Below are 22,233 nucleotides of genomic sequence, written 5' to 3' on the forward strand. Positions count from 1 at the left end.
TTGGAGGAAGAAGTAATTATCTCTGATGGAGGGCAACCCCGGGGTCCTCACAGAGGATGCAGTATCTGAACTAAGACAGAAGGAATGGGGGGATATTGTCAGAGAATGAGAGGACAGACACGTCAGGAAAAGAGAAGAATATGAATCAACATATGGAACAGAGATATCACTAAAAATGTAAGTTCCACAAGAGCAAGGATATCTGTTCACTGTCATGACCCCAGCTCCTAGAACATTACTTAGTACATATACAACACTCAATAGATAGTTGCTGAGTGAATGTTTTTGAGAGTCCAGCTGCCGATGCAAGGGACACGGGTTCGTGCCCCAGTCCGGGAAGATCCCACATGCCGCGGAGCGGCTGGGCCCGTGAGCCATGGCCGCTGAGCCTGCGCGTCCGGGGCCTGTGCTCTGCCACGGGAGAGGCCACAACAGTGAGAGGCCCGCATACCACAAAAAAACAAAAAAAAAACAAACCAAAACAAAAATCAGGTCAGGGGGCTTCCCTGGTGGCGCAGTGGTTGAGAATGTGCCTGCCGATGCAGGGGACCCGGGTTGGAGCCCTGGTCTGGGAGGATCCCACATGCCGCGGAGCAACTAGGCCCATGCGCCACAACTACTGAGCCTGCGCGTCTGGAGCCTGTGCTCCGGAACAAGAGAGGCTGCGATAGTGAGAGGCCCGCGCACCGCGATGAAGAGTGGCCCCCGCTTGCCACAACTAGAGAAAGCCCTCGTACAGAAACGAAGACGCAACACAGCCATAAATAAATAAATAAATAAATAAATAAATGAGGCAGAAGGAAATAACTGCCCTTAAAAAAAAAAATAATAATAATCAGGTTTCCATCGCTGTCCTATTTAATTGCATTTTTGCTGGGCCCTTTGTTTCCCTCTATTAGTTGATGTATTTTGTTTGGTGCCTCTTCCAATCGGAGACCTTAGGGAGGTCTGCCCGTGCCGCAGATCTCCTTGATGCCCATCTTCCTGTATCTCCTCAGAACCACAGCCACGGAGAGAGGAGGACGGGGTCATTCCATTTACTGAGAATTCCTAAGTGCCCAGTGCTGGGTTTCACCATGCCCACGCCCTCCAAACTAAGAGCTGCATGGAAGCCCCTGGAAGTAGGTGTGATCCTCCCCAACCCTGGAGCTTTTTACCCGAGAGGGGAAAACAGCTCAACACCTATCAACCGACCTGCCCTTCCAACCTCCTGGCCTATGAGCCCTTGTGTCAAATCAGCCCTTTGGACCGACTGGCCAGGCACTCTGTAAGTTTCTGCATTTTCAAAGGTGTCTTTTAAATAAACCTTTAGTGCAAAAATACTGGCGTGCAAGATATTTTCTGTGCTTCTGGGCCTGAAAAATGCATATGCCTTATTAAATTGGCATTTCCAGGCAATTTATCTGTAATGTGAACTTTGCTTGTTACAGGGGAAGAAAAATCAAATTAAAAACAAGACTCATTTCAGTCTGTATGCAGCTTCACAGGAGCTGCTCGCGTGCTTGCCAAGGCTCGACCTCTTCCAGGTGTCAGCGTCGAAAGACACAGGGCAGGCTGATAAGTAGATCAGAGCAGTGGGGAGGCGGGGAGGGGGGCACCTAACCACGGTCCTGCCCTGCTTCCCTCCTGGGAAGCGGGTTTACTGTCCGCAGGGCCCTGGCAGAGCAGGGAAGGAAGCTCCCAGGCCAGAGGCCCGGGCCTGGTATTGACCTGGAAGGACTTCCAAGCCAGGGGCCCAGCTCTCATGGGGGGAAACCATCAGAAATATCCCGTGTGATGGCATGGATTATAGGGAGGGTTGGTATTTTTAGACCAACATACGAGCCTAAGCGCAGCTCATTCTCAAAGCGGAGTCAGTAAGGATGGGAAAGATTATGAGAGCCTGGAAAATGAAAAGAAGAAAGGGGAAATACAGAGTGATTTTCTATTCCTACTGAAGGAAGCAAACAACCCTGTAAAACCACAGGGAAGAAAGGAAACAGCAGGTGTATAATCAGCTCCTCACTTAATTCCCCCTGCGTTAGAAGAAGTATCTGCTTGGGTGACTCAAATCAACCATTTTATTTAAAAACAGAACTAGAAAGAATTCCCAGCAGAAGGAAATACAATGTTTTGAAATAGCTCATGTAGCTACGGCTCTGAGTACAAAGGAAAGGGCATATTTCAAATCTCCTGACAAAACATACACAAGAGGCTAAGGGACCAGTGGATTCCAGAATCCCAGCTCAGTTACACAGCACAGGCCATCAGAGCGTCTGTAGAAATCTGGGGGACAGCGTTCTCTCCCGCTCCTGGGGAACCAGAGCCAAGGAAGCAGGCTTGCTAACAGGAAGGGCTTCTCAGGGACGGAGAGATGCCACGACCAGCAGACGTGGACAGGAAGAGCTGCCCAGATCCCTACCATGACAACAAGCAATGCACAACCACACCTAAGGAGCTCACTTTCCACCCTTCAGTGGACAAAGGCACGTTTGGTGTGAGTCCATTATCTCTGCTCTGCCACAGGAAGTAGGAGGTGAGATCACTAGGGATTATCTTTTGCTTGGACCACTCCAGTACACCTGGTTCTTGCTTCCATTCTACTTGCTACAGTCAATTCTTCAAAGAGCAGCCAACTGAAAATTGACCATTTTCAGTGTATATCTCATATGATGTAAGTTCCTGCTCAGAATCCTCCAGTAACTTCCCTCTGGGCACAGAATAAAATCCAAACTCCTGACCATGTCTCCAAGGCTTTGCCTAACTCTCCACCCGCCTTTCATCTACCTCATTTGACTGTGTCTCTGGTACCTAGAAGAGTGCCTGGCACACACTGAGTAGCTACTCAGTTGTTGGATGAATGAATGAATGAATGAACAAGCCTTCTTCAACATGCTTTGACTGATCCAGATCCTGGGTGACCCAGAATTGTAAAGGAATTTTGTCCCGAGGTGCCCCATGGACAGACCTCTCAAAGAGGCTACTAGGCAGGGAGCAAAATGGCTGACTTTCAGAAGGAAAGCAGGAGTCCAGCACAAACCATATTTTTTGGCACAAAGCCTGAGTTCAGGCACAGTGAGCCCTCCTCCCAGGTAGGGTGCTGGGAACCCGCCAGAAATCCAACCTTCCAGGCATCAGCCAAGGGCCAACCTTGCCAGCAGGACTTTCTGGGGACAGCAGTTTCAGGCTCTTCTCTGCATGTTCCATGATCAGAACAAGGAGACTGATGGATCAAAAGAAATTCTACTTCTGGGCTTCCCTGGTGGCGCAGTGGTTGAGAGTCCGCCTGCCGAAGCAGGGAATGCGGGTTCGTGCCCCCGTCTGGGAGGATCCCGCGTGCTGCGGAGCGGCTGGGCCCGTGAGCCATGGCCGCTGGGCTTGCGCGTCCGGAGCCTGTGCTACGCAACAGGTGGGGCCACGGCGGTGACAGGCCCGCGTACCGCATAAAAAAAAAGAAAAGAAAAAGAAAAAAAAAAAGCAAAAGAAATTCTACTTCTTTTTAGAAATCATTTAATTCCTGGTTCTCCTAAAACCATGTTAATTCTAGAGACCACATATCCAAACCCTTGAGGACACCAGAAATCATGAGGGAACATGTTCTGTAGGTGAGGTGATGGCTGGCTTCCACCCTCTCACGTATACCCAATGACACGCAGATTAGGTCTTTTGTGTTTATTGCAGAAAACTCAGGCAACATAGACAAGCAAAAAGAAGAAAATTAAAAGCACCCTCATCTACCTCCAGAAATAAGCATTACTAAAATTTGGCCTAGAGGCCAGACTATGTACAGATACACACATGAACACATGCATGTTTTTAAAGTGACCATGCTGTTTACTCTCTCATTTTGAATAACTATTTGCTGGGTGTCTCGTGTGCCAGGTGCCGAGTGTGGTGCTGGGTGGGGCAGCAGTGGATTCCTGTTTTGTTGGAACTTACACTCTGGCAGGCAGAGAGGATGTTAATTAGTAATTTACATTAGTTATTTAATTACACCGGTGATGACTGCGGCCAAGGCAGTTTCCCTCACATAACACATCATGCCTTTCTATTTTTCAGTATTTGCTTTCTGTTGTATCTAGAACTGTAAACACACATTCATTGATCACGGAGGAGGTGCCACACGATGTGTGTACGTTATTACGTATCATCGCCCCATCAGCCTGGAAGGTAGATACTATTACCCCATTCTACAGATGAGGAAACAAAGGCTCAGACTGGGCCAGTAGCTTTTAAGTGGCAGAGCTGTGGTTCCAATACAGATTCTCTGTCTCCTGAACGTAGTCTGCATTTTTGTTTGCCTTGAGAATAGACTGTGAGGGTTGGTAATTTTTCTACGCCATTAGCTCTCCACATCTGGCTTGTATCAGGGTTACCAGGTTGCTGAGTATGATGGGGCCTTTCTGCTTTTACCAAGTTCCCCAGGTGGTTCTGGTTTACTAAAGCTTGAGATCTACCACTCAACCCACAATGATTAAACTCGGAAAGGAAACCCTAGGACTGTGTCCTGTGGATGGGTTTTATTTAGGGGGTTAACTCAGGAACATGGCATTGGAATCTACACAAGAGTAACATTTCCTAAAAAAAAAAAAATACCCAAACTATTAAGCTGATATAATACTCTTTTAAAATCCTATTTCTGTTTATAAAATTTCATACACCCTTGAGAAAGGTTTAATATAATACAGCACATGTGTGTGAATTTAATATCTTCATCCCTAGAAAGTCTCAAATAATATTGTCTTAAACTGTTCTTTTGTTGGAAGGTTCATATTGACAACATAAGTCAAATTAGAGACTTAACCACTGGGACAAACTACTCAGTTATGGTGGAGATATCACTGGTAACTGAGGTCTGAGAATCATTTGTTCTAAAAGATAGTCATTCTTAGCCACCACCTGCTCTCACTAGTGGGAGAGAAAGGGGCGGGGCCCCCGCCAGCGGGATACTGACCTTGCTCAAGATTACTGTGAATCTTCTGAGCCTGCAGAAGACACTGTCGACCCCCGACCTGCTCCTCCGTGCGTGAGCCCTGTGTGCACGGAGCCCTCCCTGCCAAGCAGAGGGGAACTGGCATTTCCCGGGCACCAGCTACTTGCCGGGATCATGCTTGTCATCTCCAAATACCGGCTCACCACCTGTTCCAGGCAAGGCAGGTCTGCTGCTCACCTCTCCCAGCAAAGGTCACGCCTGCTCTCTTGTTTGAGGCCATTAATCCTTTGTTATAATTTGCTGCCAGTGTCCTTACAAAGGTGCTGATAGGACCTTCTGTGACGTGGCTTTGGGACCGGGCTCTTTCTAGTTTGAGCTTCATCCCCATTCTGCAAGCTTATTTCCGAAGATGATTTATGAAGTCTCCACCCTGCCTTCGAAACCTACGTGAATGCAGCAGTTATTAAAAAAGGAAGCAAAGTCCCCACAGCCCTGGTTATAAATGTCTTGTAGGGTGCCCTCATTATTGACTCAGGCCAAAATGATCACAAAGAAATACGGAGAAATCTAGCAAGACAGATTCAATGCGTAAAGTCACAAATTTAACAATGTCAGAAAATTTGGGAAAGTGGGACCCTGATACAGTAACTACATATGTGGCTCTTTTCAGTAACAGGCTGAGACTTCAGATTTCTGAAATCCAAGAACACATCTGTCAACTCTAGACAAGAACGTCAGTTGATATCTTCAGTGTTGGTGAAAATATTAAACAGATGCTTTAAAAATGCAACTACAAATTGTTTTTCATGATTAATGATCATTATCATTATTATTAATTATTATTATTTTTTTTTTGCGGTACGCGGGCCTTTCACTGCTGTGGCCTCTCCTGTTGCGAAGCACAGGCTCCGGACGCGCAGGCTCAGCAGCCATGGCTCACGGGCCCAGCAGCTCCACGGCATGTGGGATCTTCCCGGACCGGGGCACGAACCCGCAGTCCCCTGCATCGGCAGGAGGACTCTCAACCACTGCGCCACCAGGGAAGCCCCCATTATTATTAATTTTGCTATTAATGATCAGGCCTGGCTCCTCCTCTGTGCACTGTCAGGGTCAGGGTTAAGTCTCCCACACCTGTATATCCATGCTGGGTGGCTTTTCCCAAGCACTAGAAACTGCACTTGGAAGGGAACAGGATGACCTGGAATTCGGTACTATTTGGTAAAATGTAAGCTTTCCTCCGTGTGAGGATATTCACCCATTTGTTCACTTATTAGCTGATTCCATGAACATCATCTGGCTTTCACTGTGTTCCTGGGTCCAAGAAGGCAAACAAGAACAAGCCAGCAAGGATGGCTCATCATCTGAATATTCCACTGACCATGTCATGAATGAACTTCTGGCCACGTCTGTCATGGTCTCTAACATCCCCTCCCTCTTTACCCTGGTCGGCACACTTACGAGTCCGCCTCTCAGAGACTAGAACCATCCAAATACATGCCAACCAGCACAGAGCACAATGTTCATCTCACAGAAGACGAGGAGTTCCAGGAAGAGGCTCAAAGCAATGCTGGACTAAGTAAACCCCAGACAATGAGGAAGCAGCAGAGAGAAATCAGTCACCAGACAGAAGAAGAGAAAGGAGATTGCGTTTATCAGGGCCTCAAAAAAGAGTGTTTTGCAGCATTTATTTGCAAATTCATGTTCTGGGTAAAGAGGCTAAAAATTTGAGTGAGAGGTACTTGCACGGCTGCTGGCAAATGTATAAGGACAGAAAAAGCATACATTTTTTAGCAGACAGGTGCTTAATAAAAAATTTAAAAGATTATAGTAGGGTTAATTGATGAGACCAAAGTAACTCAAAAACTTAACATGAGGTCCTTTAAAAAATTATCATAGAGCTCTACGTGGGCTGATAATTTTATTATGATGTGACTTAAATACTTACATATGGACGTAATTCTTTTGCAACTGTAAAACCAAAACCAATTTACAAAAACACAGAGCCAATGAAATTTAAATTAATATCATAAAAACAAGTGGTTTGCCCAGGATTAGGTGACGCCCTCTGGCAAGGGGACGAACCGCTGGCATGGCTTGGAAGGACACCTCTTCGTAAACGTGCCAAGCAGAGCGTGAAGTGTAGCGTGTGCTGTCATGCGTGTTGTTGGAAAAACTATGTCAAAGCAAAACAATCCTTGGTTCACACATGTTCACTCCGAGAACAGCTTATGGCTGGGGTTAAAACAAACTAAGAAACAAATTGATTTTCATCATTTATTGTTCCAAAATAAGGTCTCAGTCAAATCTTTTTTTGGTTTTGAGATGGATTTTGGTCCCCACTTTAAATCAGTTCATCTTCAGTGGTCCTTTTCTCTCCCCGTCTTCTCTAGATAAGGGCTGCTGGTGGTCCCTGCTCTTGAAGGATCACGAACTGGAGGACTTGAGCTGGATGAAGGCTGTGGAGGCAGGACTTTGGGGGTGCTGACCCCACGCTGAGACGTGCCCTAGGAAATTACTCCAGGCCCACACGCCTCCACCTAGGACCGTTGAGGACAAAAAACATCCTCAGGAAGAAAACAACTCGTGCTGAGCCTAACTCTAGAGCAGCGGCCATCTCTTCCCGGAAAATCTCAACATTTATAAATAGCAAAAACTAAAGGCACCGCTCTCGACGTCAGCCTCCACTTTGCCCTCAAACAAAGGCCCTTCTGTTTTTTGTGTGTTTCTAATATGATGACAGGATTCTGCTGTCTTATCAGGCTTCTTAAAAGGAGACTTTCACTTTCCTATCCCACCAGGCCATATTTAGGCTGTGCGATGGGGTCCAGTTCTCAGTGGCCACTCGTGGGCCCATCCTTAACGTCCCCAGGGCACAGGGAAGGTCCACGTTCCTCAGGTCTAATTATGTAAGCATTGCAGTCAAGGTTCACCCACAGCCCAGCCCTCACGCCCACCCAGGGCCGTGCAGCCCCGCCCCCAGGGATCACTGTCATGCCCCCAAGGAAGCAAAGGGGGCCCTGCTGGCCCTGGGCCAGCCTCTGTCCCGCAAGCCCATCTGCTGGGGTAGAGTCAGGCCAGGGTGGAAGGTGGGCCTGGGCCTAGGACCCTTGGGTGGTGATTGGAGGCAGGGTTTCCAGTGTGTAAGGGTCTTCCAGAAGGCCAACGCTCAAGCGAAGACGGGGACGGAGCACCCTAGACACTCACTTTGGGAGATCTGGGGTGACCAACGTGAGACAAAACAGCCTCTCTTTCTCTGATTTCCAGGACAGAGGTTGGATTTCTTCCTCACCCTGCAGGCATGTAGCTCAGCATCCTGTGGCTTGTGAGGCCATCCCTCATCCATGATTGCCCAACTTTACTAACACTTATTAGAAGGCTGAAAAGCAAAATAAACTAGTTTCGGCATTTCAGAGTTTGGGATGGATACAGCCCCCGGCAGCGTGTGGCCCAGGTTTGGGGCCTCTCTGCCCAGGGCTGTACAGCTTGCAGGTCAAGTTCAGCTTCTGTCCACTAAAGGCGATGGTGTGGTGGTGTCTGGGCCAGGTGCTGTTTCCCATGGTGGGTTGTCTTGAAGAAACGTGCTCATTGGGAGGGCAAACCAGGATGTCAGAAGACCAGCACAGGAAAGTTAGTCAAACCCCCTGCATTCGTTCTCAGAGTTTATTTTTATTGGGTGATTAACTGACAGGCCATGGCCGTTGCTCAACCCCTGAGCCTTTGAGCTCAGCTCAGACCAAGCTGGGCAGAGGTATCGGCGCTTTCGAGAAGTCGATGAGTGAGGCTGCCGCAGATACCACAGTGGGACAGATGGATGGCTGAGCCCGGCTTTATGCCTTGAAGGTCGGTGAGCACGGCCTGGCCAGCTGCCACGGAGGAGGTACTCATGGGCGGGTGCTTGGCTTAGCGGACAGACCTCCTCCCTCCACTGCAGTCCAGGTGGTGAGCGATTGCAGACACTGCTTCTTACGGAGGCTGGGCTGTGGGGAAAGCCACATGGTTCTTGCTTCATACGGAGAGACCTCGCCTGGAGCGCGTTTCCACTGACCTTGGCATGGCCCATGGTCTAGCTGAGTTATCCCCCAAGCAGGTGATTCCGCTGGCTCCCCTGTGGGAAGGAGCTGGCAGGCATCTCCCACCACGGAGCCCTGGGCCACACATGCCCAGCCCTGGGCACTGATGTCCTACATTCACTCCATGCATATTTTTGGAAGACATGTTAGGAGCCCAGAGCTCTGCTAGGGACGGGGGAGGCTGCAGTGAACAAGGTGGGAAGCTCCCCACCCCCTGATGCAGACCTTTGCCGAGGGCATTCATCGCCGGACACTGCCCTTTGCACACGAGGTGGTGACTGCACATGATGGGGAGCGGCTGTCTCCCTCTCTTCCCAAGCCCAGTGACTTGTCACACGTCTGGTCCATCGCAGGTCTTAGTCAAGGACGGGCGAGCGCATGGGCAAAATGCCAGGCAAACGGGAGGACAAGCTACGGAATTCCGAGGAGTCAACGTCCCAGGATTTGCAGGGTGTGTGAGGACAGCCGTGTGCCTGGTCCACGCGGTATGCGGTGGGTAAGTGGCCCTGGTACGGTCAGGTGTGCGGAGACACAGAGCTTCTGACAAGGGCGACAACGCATCCTGGGCCTCTGAGCCTCCCGCTGCCCGAGGACGCCAGCTGTTTCCTCATTCTTGCCTCCCCACCATCCACGATTCCTGCTCCCCACACCTGAGGCCCCCAGCCCTCCACCCTCCCAGCCTGCTTTTTAGCTGCTGGTTTCTGCCGGGAATTCTGTCCCCAGCTCTCTGCTGGGCTGGCTCAGTATCATTCTTCAGACCTCAGTTCAAATGTCACCTCCTTCCTACCCAGCCCATCTAAGGGGCCTCTCCCATCGACTCCCCATCCCTTCAGGCTGTTTGCTTCCCCACTGGCATGTGCTGTACCCTGCAGTCAGCCTGGTAATGTGGCTATGTATTGATTTACTTGTTCACTGCCCGTCTCCCCACTGGAACGTAAGTTCTACAAGAGGACAAAGGCTTGTTCACAGCTGTCCTCAGGGCCTAGTTAGGGCCCAGCTCGTGGTGCAAGTTTAGCAAGTGTTTGCTGAATAAATAAAAAAGCCAGTATGGTTGCATGGAGGCAGAATATAAGAAGAGTAGTCAGCCCGTCCAAAACATTTACTTTGATTGAGCCTTGTTGTTTTATATCAAAAGTAGTATTTACAATGGACATTCCTCAACGGTCCACGGCAGCATTTAAAATCTCCCAGGACCCTCTGGGATGGTCCACACGAGAGACTTTTACTCATTTTACATGTTTCTTGTCTGAACTCTAGAAAAGGAAAACTTATGCTTTCTGGATGAATCAAACTCTTCTAAACTGACTTCCCAGAAGACTCAAAAAGAACCCAGGTAATTCTTTGCACTTGTCTTGATTGCTTGGTTGTTTAAAAAGAACATCGCATATGCTTTTTGTGTCTTGAACTTTTCATCTAATTGTGATTAAAAGAACATCTCAGTTTAGCCAAGAAGGAAGAGTTGTCTCCAACGTCTCCAGTTCCTAAAACAACACTCCTAGAAGGAAATAGGTGAAAGTCCCTTAAAACTCTATATATTCTTTGATCTAGAAATTCCTTTGCTAATAATTTAGCCTAAAGAAATAGTAACGGAGCAACTTCTAAAATTTGGGAATGCTGGGTTAATAAAATCAAAGCTTCCCCTCCTTTGCAGGACTTCTCAGAGACTTGAAAATGTAGATTCACACTGTGAATATCCGAGAAAGAGCCTCAGAACACAGCATTGCTCAAACTTATTTGGCAGAGTTATTTAGCTACAAGAATGTTTCCTCCATCACTGTTCATTATAGAAAAATTAAAGAAATACCAAAAGTGATTAGTTACCCAGATAATGAAACACCATGCAGATATTAAAAGGCATGATAGGGCTTCCCTGGTGGCACAGTGGTTAAGAATCCGCCTGCCAATGCAGGAGACATGGGTTCGAGCCCTGGTCCGGGAAGATCCCACAGGCCACGGAGCAACTAAGCCCGTGAGCCACAACTACTGAGCCTGCGTGCTACAACTACTGAAGCCTGTGCGCCTAGAGCCCGTGCTCCACAACAAGAGAAGCCACTGCAATGAGAAGCCTGCGCACCGCAACGAAGAGTAGTTTCTACTCGCCGCAACTAGAGAAAGCCCGTGCACAGCAGCAAAGACCCAACACAGCCAAAAATAAATAAATAAAATTAAAAAAAAAAAAAAAGGCATGATAGGACTTCCCTGGTGGTGCAGTGATTAAGAATCTGGCTGCCAATGCAGGGGACATGGGTTTGAGCCCTGGTCTGGGAAGATCCACATGCCACAGAGTAACTAAGCCCATGCACCACAGCTACTGAACCTGTGCTCTAGAGCCCACGAGCCACGACTACTGAGCCCACGAGCCACCACTACTGAAGCCTGCACGCCTAGAGCCCGTGCTCCACAACGAGAAGCCACTGCAATGAGAAGCAGCCCTAGCAAACTGATACAATACTATATAAATATTACGTTGAATCATAAAGTTGCCATTTTATTGGTCAAAACCCATCAAGTATCAGCAGTTTCATATGGCCCAATCTAATCACAAGTGTACATACAATAAAAATGACATGTCATAATTGTGCGTTTTCTGCTACTGGACAAGAGCTCTTTGAGGTCCAGGAGACACGTCTTATTTGTCTTTGCTTTCTCTTCTCCCCAGGCATCCACTGGCATTCGGTAAACGTTGGTGACTGGTGAGTAAATTACCAAGATGAGCATTTTGAATTCCCGTTCCAATAGAAGGCTTAATGCGGCTCATATCAAGGCTGGTTCTCTCATTAAAAAGAATTACCGTGCACTTCTCGGCAGGAGCTACTGAACTGTTTGCCAAGACCTTTTCTTCTCACTTCATAGGAATACAAATTAAATGTGTCTTTACAACACACACACACACACACACACACACAGCCCAGTGTCATCCAACCCTTCTTGAGTCACACCACTCACACACACAGGCTCGTGGCATCAGACGGCAAGAGCGGGCATCTTCTCCCCAGGCTCCTGGGTGGGCACAAAGGACTTGAAGCCCAAGGTCAAGGATGGGCTGGGAGGCAGAGAGTGAGTGGTATGTGGTCCCAGCACCCCCCGGTGTCCTGATCCCTCTCTTCACGCACCATTTCCACTCCTGCCTGTCCAGACCACAGCCCAGGGCATCTGAGTGTATGATGCTGGGCTCTTACTCCTGGGAGGAGCTGGGGCTCTGGGTATAGTCACATTTCTAAAAGCTTCTGCTATGCAAGAGAAAAAGAAAAGCGCCTTCCCTTCAAATGCATGAGTCAAAATTGACACAAAATAAACTAAACCCCTGAATCGCAAAAAAGTGGCCAAATTAGCAGATGCAGGGAAAGGCTGCCATCTCCTGAAACCATGTGGTTTACTCTCTGGCTCTCCCATTGTGGACCTTTGAGCCAGGCTGTCGGCTGGTCCCTTCAAGAGATCTGTCATTCCCAAACCTGGCCAGTCCTTGGGTCTCACGTCCCTAACACATGGTCTCTTGGAAAGCTATTCCAAGCCTTCTTCAACCTTTGAATGTAAATTTGTCTTTCAGGGCCTCTACTGTCAATTTACTAACATTCTTGGCTTTTAAATCTCCTACATTGACATTTTATTGTGCAAAACTGAATATATTTCCTTCTCAAGATGGCAAGGTTGGAAGCTGCCTCCTTGAGCACCCACCACTAAGATGCTGGTCCATGGGGGAGATGGGTAGGTTTGCGATATGCAAGTAGAAGAAAATGGTAGCATCTAGGTGATGGGTGAATGAGTGCTCGCTGTAAAACTCTTCCGACATTTTGCGCGTTTGAAACTTTTTTAAAGTTGAGGGAAAAAAAGGATGAATGTGTCTTTTTTGGGGACAGTAAGCACCTTCTGTTCCCACATTCATGTCTTTCTACAAAGAGACCATGAACCTTCAGGAGGTCACACACTGTATGACTGCATTCATCTGAAACCTCCAGGCTAGGCAAACCCACAGAAACCGAAAATAGATTAGCAGAAAGATTAGCGGTTGTCTATAGCAGAGGACAGGCAGAATGGAGGTGATGGCTAAAGAGAATAGATTTTTTCTGGGGTAATGAAAATGTTCTAAAATTGATAGTTGTGATGGCTGCGCAACTCCGTGAATATACTAAAAACCATTGAAACGTATATTTTAAATGGGTAGATTGTGGGGTATGTGAATTATGTCTCAATAAAGCTGTTATTTATTTATTTATGTTTGGCTGCGTTGGGTCTTCATTGCTGCACGCACGCTTTCTCTAGTTGCGGCGAGCGGGGACTACTCTTTGTTGCGGTGCGCGGGCTTCTCATTGCGGTGGCTTCTCTTGTTGCGGGGCAAGGGCTCTAGGCACGTGGGCTTCAGTAGTTGTGACACGTGGGCTCAGTAGTTGTGGCTCGCGGGCTCTAGAGCGCAGGCTCAGTAGTTGTGGTGCACAGGCTTAGTTGCTCTGCCGCATGTGGGATCTTCCTGGACCAGGGATCAAACCCGTGTCTCCTGCACTGGCAGGCAGATTCTTAACCACTGCATCACCAGGGAAGTCCCAAAGCTGTTAGATATAAGAAAAATACCTTCAAGGAAGTGAGCTCTCCATGGTTTCCAAGATGATTAAAGCACAGCAAAACAAGACAAAAACCAAACACCCTTCGCGGGATGCTCTTCAGAATACTCTACTAATGAATTGCAGGAAGCCAAAAAATGACAGGGGTATTTTGATTTTCTTTCATTTTTGCCTGCTTGACATATGCTCGGTCAAACGAAGAGCTCTCTGAGTCTCATCTACGGGATCTTTATTCTTCCTTGTAACGACTGCAGCAGAATGGGCCATGGTCACTAGTTGCCTGGTGAATGAACGACTGACAAATGAATGAGGGAGCATGCACCCTGCTCTCACCTTGGCCGTCCCTATCAATTCACGTCACTGTCTTTGAATAGATATTTCACTTATCCTTAATCATGAAGGTTACAGCTGTTTCTTCATGGTATCAAGGATTCTTGTTTCTCCCAAACCCAAGCAGGAGTCCTCGTCTTGTCACCAATTTGGCCTGATGACATTACTGCCACACTTGAGCCTTGGTTTCCCATCTATAGGACAAAGGGCAGGTTCACCGATGGTCTGTAAGGTTCTTTCTAATGCTAGTAAATTATGACAGTCTTTACCCAAACAATAGTTATTCATGGTTGAGTAAAAAGTTATAAAATTATTCCTGGTGGGTAGCTTCCCACTGAAGTCCTGGGAGTTTCTTCTACATGATGAGTGACATTTTACAATATAGTGTAAATGCAGAGAGTGGAAAGTCAGTCATTACAGGTGAGAAAAATAAACAGCTGGCAAAGAATGCCTGTATAAATTGCTCACTCTGACTTCAGGGGGATAATTTTTTTAAAGTAAGACCACGAGAAGTAGATTTATGTCCCCAGATCCAATGCAAATGCAGGATCTGTACCATAACCATTTATCAGGTCCCGTAGAGCTGAGTTATGGCCCAGCGGCCCTACTTTGTATTCTGATGGGCTCAGAAAGTTAACCGACAACACAGAAAAATATATCCTCCGACTCACTGCAGAGGATGGGTTATAAATGAGCACAACCTGATTTTCTGCTCTGGAAAAGCAGTGTTTTGAAACTCTCATTAGAAGTTAGTCGTTAAAGCTGCGCCCAAACTTGACTGTTTGGCCCGTTGCTTTATTGCTGGTTTAGTCATTTAATTTCCTGACAGCGTTGGGCAGGGAAACTACTGCCTTTGCTTTGGAACATTCTAGGTTGACTTCTTTGTCTAGATTTACCACCAAGTCAGCCAGACTGTGCCCAGGACACATTACACTGCTGGCCCCTGCAGAGGTTTCATGTCCATGTATGAGAAGCTGGGTGGCACAGAACCGGTATCCAGCGCGTGGGATGATGGGAAAGCCACCCAGGTACACTTAGCCCCCACCTGCTCTGCGGGAGACACTGCGCTGGCCTGGAGCAAGTGGACGCAGAGGGATGACCGGGCTTCTGACCCTCCTCCCCCAATATTAGCGGAGAGACTGAAGCAGTGTTTACCGGACTGGGTGCCCTATGGTTCTGGCCCCAGCATCACCTGCGGAATTAAAGACACAGATTCCCAGGTCCTGACACTGGACTTCTTGATCTGGTAGGTCCAAGGAAGGGCTTAAGCCTCTGTGATTTTAACACCTCCATCGGTTTTTGATGCTTGTCCAGGGCTGGGCATTTGGGATTCGCTGGGGCCTGGGGCTCTGCCATTCCTTTAAGCAGCTGGAAGGCTGAGGTATAGAGCCCAGTACATTTGATCTAACAAGCAGGTCAGGAACCTTCTCCCCGGCTGGGGGATGGCCACGAACCTTCCTTTTCACCCTCCATGTCCAGTGAATCACCAAATCATTTTCATTCTACTTTCTTCATGCTTCTCAGATCGGTTGCACGTCTTTGAATTCTCTTCCTTGCTGCTCTGGTCCTGGCTGCCATCATCTCTTAAGCGGCCTCGTGGCCTCTCCTCTCTTTCCCTAACACCTGTTTTGTGCCTGAATGAGCTTTTTCTAAAATTCAGATCTGATCATAACATCCTTCTGAGCTCAGTCCTTCAGGTGTCCCGACTGCCTACAGATCAAGGCTTAAATCCCACAGTGGGCCCCACAAGACCCTTCACTATCGTGCTCGCTTGTTCAGTGAGCAGCTCAAGCCTCTGTGCCTTTGCCTACATTTCCTGGGCCCGCACACCCTTTCCCTGGTCTGCCTTCACGTCTCAGCTTGGCTATCTCTTCCTTCCTTGACTCGTACAGGCAGACACAGGTGTGCCTTCCTCTCTGCCCTTGTCATACTGTCCTGTTTTGCCCCTGAATGTCATTTTCACCACAGCTTTTATATTTATAAACTTTGTTTATACAGTTACCCTTTCTTCTAGACTAGGTGAGCCTGGATAGCAGAGGCCAGGTATGTTTTGATGTCTATATATCCTCAGGATCTGTGAATCCTGGGGATGGATGATCCTGGAACTGGTAGGAAGGCTGGGGAGACGCACAGGGGTTCCCCCAAAGGCCGTACCAGGGGAGCTACTCCTAGCCAGGTCTCCTCTTGGGGTTGCCCTGGTTCCAGCACAGCTCTTGTCCAACCAGCAGCCCGTATCTCTGCTGGCCTCTCTCCATCAATAATATTATTCCTTTGGGGAGGCCGCTACTGCTCAGGTTGGCGGGGAATGGCGAGGTAAGTGTAGAGGTCTCCAGGAGAGCTTCCCGGGACCCCTTCAGGAGGACTTAGGAGAGGGGCTCCAACGTAATTTCAGGAGGCCTGAACTGGGAAGAAATCTCCCATGGCCAATTTGAGCTTGTTCAAGTTCATCCACCCATGTATTCATACATCTACCCATGTATCCATCCATATATACATTCACACACCCATCCATCCATGTATCCATCCATTTATCCATTCACATATCCATCTCTGCATCCGTGCATCCAAGCATCCATCCATGTATCTATCCATTCATGTATCCATCCATCCATTATTTCAGTATTCATTGGATGGCTACTGTGTGTTAGGAACTCTTATGTACTACTACATCTATGACAGAACTATTATGCTCTAGAAGGAGCAAGATTATTAACACTATGTAAACAGACAATATAATAATTTCATAGAGTGACACGTGCTCTGGAAGCCATCACATTGGGCAATGGTACAGGAGCACCTAGTAACAGGTGGGCAGAGTTAGGGAGGGCTTATTTAGAAAGCAGTGACCAAGGAATGCCTCTCAGAGGAGATGACCGATGAGACTTAAATGAAAAGGAGATAGTCAAGTAGAGATATAATGGGCGGAACATTCCAGGCAGAGGAAACCATGGTGAGCTGATGAATCAGGGAGGAGCCTCCAATTGGGAAGCAGTTGGGGGATAGTGGCTAGAACAGAGGCCAGCAGATTGACCCGAGTTCAAATCTCCACTCAGTCATTAACACCTGTGGGTCACCAGGCGTGGTACCAAACTTTCTGAGTTTTTTCTCTCCCGTATGTAAAATGGAGACACTAAAACCTTACACAAGGTGGTTGTGAGATTACACCACATGTGGAGCATGGTCCTTGGCATGGGGTAGCTTCTCAAACTCACATATTTCAAAATCCTTTTGCCATGTGAAAGTCACCATACTTACTGCATCAGAATCCTGAGACAGGGGAAAAGATTGCTCACCTAGGTTCTGGTAACCAGTTTCAGACCGACACTTCTATCTGACTTTGGTTTCCTTCCATATTTAAAAAATACTCTATGTACTCCCTTTATTATGCACGTCACCCAGCTCTAGTTACTGTGAGACTAGAAGGTCACAGCTTGGCTCCAGGCTCAAAAATATGGCACCTGTCAGGCTCATGATTTAAGAACTTGGCCTTCCTCAGTGGAACCACAGCGCAGTAAAATCCAGTCAACGATTCAATCCGTTGCTGCTGAGTAAAAGCTGGGAGAAATCTTAAGCTGCTCTATTAACACTAAACCTTTTATTAGTAAATGTTTTTAGTAAGATGACATTGAACCCCCTACTTCCCTCTTCCAGTCTCCAAACAGCTCAGCTTTGGAAGGAGGGCCAGAGACTCTGAATAGGAAGCAGTGACTGTGCCGGACGAGAAAAAAACCCAGACCCCCAAAGGGAGCCAAGATAAAAACAAAGCACCTTACAAGGGTGTGGGCCAATGGGACACACAAACCCAGTCTGCTCAGGCCTGCTATTTTAGGCTTCCCTCTTTTGATTACATTCACATCTGGCTCTTATTTTCCTTTTAGATTGCCAGAGGTGCACTGGTCAAGGTTCAGCATCTGGTTTTCGGAAGGAAAAAGAAAGCCCAGGTTAGTAGCATTTGCCCATTTCCGTGGTGTAAATACTTCCACCGTGACTGACTTCGAGTCCCTCATGATACCATGGAGTGCGGAATTGGACAGAGATGGTAACAACTGGCTTGTGAGCTGCTCTGAACTGGCTCTGGGCCAAGACTGCCACGTCATCACCCTAACGTCATGACCACCTACTCTGGTTGGGTACACTGTCAGGCATGCACACATGACACCTCATATAATCGTAACCATCACTGTTTGCGGCAAGGATTGTTATTACCGGTTCAAGGATAAGGGGACTGAGCTCAGAGGGACCGTGTGGCCCACACAGGCTCACACCATGAGAAGGTGGCACTCTGCCCCCGCCCCCATTTCAAGCCCTCCTGTTTCTTCCCTGGATTAGTACCTTGCTTCCCAACAGGCTTCATGACTGCAGTGTCCCTAGGGTCCTCCCTCAGTGCTCTTTTGTATATATAACCATCTATCCCAGTTCAGAACTGAGTCCAGTTTACTTAGCTTGCCCTAGAATGCAGCCTATACTTCCTCATACAATCCCTTTACTCTGGCAAAATGGATTTCCCCACTGTCCCCAGATGTGCCTAAAGTCACTGACCACCCTCTCCCATCAGCTTTTCCCTACCCTGCTTATCCAGGATGGTCCCATGCAAATCCTGGCCCCTCCTACCAGCCCTCCTGGACCACCTTAGTCCCTGGGGCTCTCTTCTTCTCTTGAGTGTCTACAGCGTTTATGCCTGGACTACTCGCTTGGGCCTCAGCACCAGTGGCTTTTTTTTTTTTTTTTTAAATAAATTTATTTATTTTTGGCTGCGTTTGGGTCTTCACTGCTGCACATGGGCTCTCTCTAGTTGAGGTGAGCAGGGGCTACTCTTCGTTGCGGTGCGTGGGCTTCTCATTGTGATTGTGGTGGCTTCTCTGGTTGTGGGGCATGGGCTCTAGGCGCATGGGCTTCAGTAGTTGTGGCACGCGGTTCAGTCATTGTGGCTCGTGGGCTCGAGAGCACAGGCTCAGTAGTGGTGGCGCACGGGCTTAGTTGCTCCGCGGCATGTGGGATCTTCCCAGACCAGGGCTCGAATCTGTGTCCCCTGCATTGGCAGGTGGATTCTTAACCACGGCGCCACCAGGGAAGAATGCATCAGTGGCTTTTGTAAAAACTCTGCTGTTTGATTTCTTACTGCTTCTAGGAGACCACAAGCTACTGGAAGGTAGAGACAGTGTGGTCTGCATAATTATAAAAGAGCCACAGACTCTTGCCCAGACAGGTGTTTAAGAACAGTGCCCAGAGCAGAATGTACGTGACTTGTCCACTGTAGAGCAATTGTAAGGAAGGATTCTGCTACACTGGGGTCTCAGACCCCACAGCAGCCTTACGAGAACAAACTCAATCTATTAAAATATATTTTAAAACAGAAAATCTCATTCTCTCCTCCCTTTAAACTATATTTACTTGTTACAAAGAGCAAGAAAAGGCAACGTCTCTATGGCTGAGTGTGCAAAAGACTCGAGTTCTTCTGTGCTCTGGGTATGGGATACAAGATATATCATAACTCAATTCTCCGATCCACAGAGTTTTGGAGGATAGATGGGGCTGTCAACCCTAAATGAAGCTGGTCTGGATGGCTGCGGGCTGTGACCTTCAGGTGACTCTGGCCGAGCCTTCAAGGAGCGTGGTCACCCAACCCTAGCAGCGGTTGGCTGTGCCTGCGTTTCTGGCTGCATCTAACAACCACTCCAGCCAGAAAAAGAGTGTGAGATTCTGAAACTATGGAAACATGGTAGTACTGATGATGCTGTAGGTGCAGACGTGAAAACTCCCAGGTTTGGGGAGCCTCCTGCCTCAATGCCGAGACGCCCCACCCCTAGGAACACCCTGCTGGAGCCCTATCCATTTTGGACACAGTTATGAGCCACTCCATGGAGGGTGTGTCAGGGAAAACATTCTTCAAGGATCCTGCTCCATAGGAGAGGTCCCGCGGGACTTATCTTCCAGAACGGACCACTCCTGGGTTTGGTTTGCATGGAGTCCACATGTGGCTCTCGTGAGCCAGGTCAGGGTGAAGTCAGTGAGGACAAAGGCTTGACACATTCTGGAATCAAAATTACTGTCATCTGTGCCTGATCAGTGCAATGCCCCATGACCATTTGCCTCTCACTGTTAATTTGCCTTAAAAAGGGGCAGAGACCAGAAGAGAGGATGAGCGAGTTTTAAGAGACACTGACAGTGCCCTGGCACTCGTACCCCTTTAGTGCACATCAGGCTGGTACCACCTGCCAGCACCTCCATTTCTGTGTCTGAGATCTTGCTCTGGCAGCCAGAGCCCTTTGCCCACCTGTGCAATGGGCTGGAGTGCTGGGGAATCAGCCCCACTCAGAGCGCCCCTCCCCCATAACCGATGGGAATCGACATATAAAACCCCAGCTCCATCGCTTCGGGTCAACGAAGCCTCCACGGGTTCCTGGGGTTCCCTGAGCGGGAACGGCCCCCTTTGCCCACAGCGGTAGCTGGCTGGACAATGCAAAGTGCACTGGTGCATTCCCTTCCCTGTCTCACTTGCCACTCCCTTGCTGGTATTTTACGAGATCACCTCCCAAATAGACAATGTGCACCCAATCCCTGTCTCAGTGTCTGCTTCTGGGCCAACCCAAACTGAGACAGTTGTGTCAACAGAATTCCTATCGGGCAGTGGTTAATTCTTCCGGAAGCCAGTGCCTAGACCAGCATGAAATGACTTCATCCAGGATAGTGGTGAGTTAATTACAATGAGCTCTCCTTAGTGTTTCAACAACAGGAGAGGAAACAGAGCAGAGGAAGTCCTGAATGGGTTTCCATGAACGAAAATCCAGAGAAAGGTGTCTGGCACACCTGCAGGCTGAGGTTTTAACGAGCTGCCTCTCAGGATCACAGAGAGATAACAGGCTTTGCATGCAGGGGGATGGTTAATTGACCTACTTTTTCCCAAACTAACTCTTTCAACCCTCACTGAAGCCCTGCAGGCAGGTATTTCATTACCACTGAGAGATAATCAGACACTGAGACACTGAGGGGTAAAAGGTCCTCATCAATCCCCACCAGACGTGTATGAGGTCACAGATGGGGAGACCCAGCTCTGGCTCACTCAAGCACACAGTAGGTGCTCACTTAATAAGATTTCCTGTTTCTTCCTGCTGTGCTGATGTACCCCCTTCAAAACAACAGCCTGGCCCATTTCTCAGGTGTTTGAGTCTGTTTCATGCCATAGAAGAAAGATAAAGCTGGGACTCTTGTATCTGGTATTAGTGAAGTAGGCAATTCAGACCAATCCTCCCACTAAACAAGCTATAAGATGTTGGAAAATATATATAAAGAGAGGAAATGGGGAAGAAGTCAGGATGGGTTAGAAGACTGTAGGACTGCAGTCAGTACAGGCCTCTATTTTCTCACACCCTTAATGGTTATGACCTCATTTTGAGGGGAGTCTTAGAAAGTTTTGCAGGTAATTTCATCAATGTGAAAATTTAGCCCTTTCCAAAGAGTTTTTGATTTTGGAAAGAAGGAGCAAGACTAGATGATACCTAATCAAGTAAACAATCATTAAAGAGGCCAACAGGGGGAGAAAGAAGTGGAGATGAGTGGTTTCCAAGGGTTGGTGGGGGGTAGGAGGAATGAATGGGCAGAGCACAGAGGGATTGTAGGGAGTGAAACTACTCAGGATGATACTATCATGGTGGACACATATCCTTGCAGGTGTGTCCAAACCCACAGAATGTACAACACCAACAGTGAACCCTAATGTAGACTATGGGTTTTACGTGAAGAGGTACATTCGTCAGTTGTAACACATACTCCACTCTGGTGGGATGCTGGTAATGGGGAGGCCGTGCACGCGTGGAGTTGGGGTGTATGGGAAACCTCTGTACCTCTCCCTTTGCTGTGAATCTAAAACTGTTCTAAAAAGTAGTCTATTTAAAATAGTGGGCAAGTCTAGGTTTTCCCAGCTTTATGGAAATAAAATTAACTCAGAAAAATGGAAGATGGTATCGAGAATACAATATTAAAGGTAAACTGTATACACAGGTGAAAGATTTCTGATAGAACACTCATCAAACATGCAGGGAATATAAGCACAGATTGGGAAAGCGGAAGGGAATGGACATATTCCTCCCCACTCCCCACATGCCAGTTCTTCTCCCTTCATTTTGGTAAAAATACTCTGACTGCTACCACCCCATCCCCATTAAAGTCTGTCATCAAAGTCAACCATCCCCTGGCTATGGGTGGGCCTTCACCCAAACCAGGCCATCGAGACTCCAGGTCTCAGCAGACAGCTGGGGCTGAGCCCATGCTCTGATGCTGCTGCCCCTGGTCTCTCACCCGACTCTGGGTCCCACCTGCTGTGACACCTGCTTGTTGATTTCGTGAACACCTACATAGCCTTCTGATG

General features: G+C 48.0%; 1 protein-coding gene across 1 annotated transcript in view; it reads right to left on the bottom strand.

The window, feature by feature from the left end:
* The window catches only part of CDH13 (cadherin 13), a 1,013,556-nt gene that overhangs the window by 31,739 nt on the left and 959,584 nt on the right, over positions 1-22,233 (bottom strand). The window lies entirely within an intron of this gene.

The sequence above is a fragment of the Monodon monoceros genome, unplaced genomic scaffold (assembly GCF_005190385.1).
Source record: "Monodon monoceros isolate NGI ecotype Baffin Bay Population unplaced genomic scaffold, NGI_Narwhal_1 Super_Scaffold_10, whole genome shotgun sequence".
Taxonomy (NCBI): domain Eukaryota; kingdom Metazoa; phylum Chordata; class Mammalia; order Artiodactyla; family Monodontidae; genus Monodon; species Monodon monoceros.